A 1143-nucleotide genomic window follows, 5' to 3' on the forward strand; every position below is an offset into this window, starting at 1 on the left:
CATTGTTCATGGGTATATATATATATATATATATATATAAATAAATGACATGGATTGGAAGGACACACATCAAATTCATGATAATAGTTATAACCAGGGGAGGATGCTGGGGAAGGGGTCTTTTTATTTGTAATGGCCTAATATTTTTAATGGAGTTTTAAAAGGACAACATATTCATACCATTCCCTATGTCACTTTTAATAAAGAGTACAGTATAGGAAAATAATTGGTGGTGAGACTATGGATGATTATTTTTTTCTTTGTATTTTTTCTGTATTTTAAATAACTATATACATCAACATGGATAGGTATATTAAAATAATAGAAGGGTGAAAAACTAGTTAATTGCAGATAATGGTATGAAAATATTTATGTAAAAACCCATACTCAATAAAACAAAACATCTATTTTCTACAGATACATCCATATACCCATATGAATATACCCATGTGAATTCACAGCAAAAGACACAAAAGGACATATAAGCTGATAATAATGGTTACCTCTTCGGAGGGGCATAAAGTTTTAATATTTTGCAATAATTCATGCATTAATTGTGCCAGACCTTTGCGCCCCTGGGAGTGTGAGGGGGAGGAGGCCGGTGACTGCCGAATCCATCGTTCCTCCTGAGATTCCTACCCGAGCCTGGGTTAACCGAAGGTCTCCTGGTTAAACGCCCACTCAGAACAGATTCTTAACCTGCTTTACGCTCTAAAACCCGTTTGGAACAAGTCTGGGTTTAAATATCTGAGCAGATATTTTAACTACATGGCATATTCCCAGAACTGGAATTTCTGGATCATATGGTAATTATGTTTTTAATATTTGAGGAATGCCATGTTGTTTCCCACAGTTTTTCTAAATGTTTTTTACGATCAGATAAAATACACATTATAATAAAATTGCATCGCACTTTCTTATAAATGTATTTAGTAGCCCTCTGGGAGGGACCTGGCACATCTGGGTAGCGTGGCCGAGCGGTCTAAGGCGCTGGATTAAGGCTCCAGTCTCTTCGGGGGCGTGGGTTCGAATCCCACCGCTGCCAGTTTATCTTTTGCCCCTTCTCACCGGGCTTTTTTGCGCAGTTTGGCGGGTGCTAAAGCGCCCCCTGCCGCCAGGCGTAGCTGGGGCCCGGGGAATGCG

General features: G+C 39.2%; 1 non-coding gene across 1 annotated transcript; it reads left to right on the forward strand.

Annotated features, from left to right (window-relative positions):
* The first annotated feature begins 963 nt into the window (after positions 1 to 963).
* On the forward strand, positions 964 to 1045 carry TRNAL-AAG. The gene has a single exon. It is a non-coding gene; the product is annotated as a tRNA-Leu (tRNA).
* Positions 1046 to 1143: the final 98 nt, after the last annotated feature.

The sequence above is a fragment of the Myotis brandtii genome, unplaced genomic scaffold (assembly GCF_000412655.1).
Source record: "Myotis brandtii unplaced genomic scaffold, ASM41265v1 scaffold407, whole genome shotgun sequence".
NCBI classification, from domain to species: domain Eukaryota; kingdom Metazoa; phylum Chordata; class Mammalia; order Chiroptera; family Vespertilionidae; genus Myotis; species Myotis brandtii.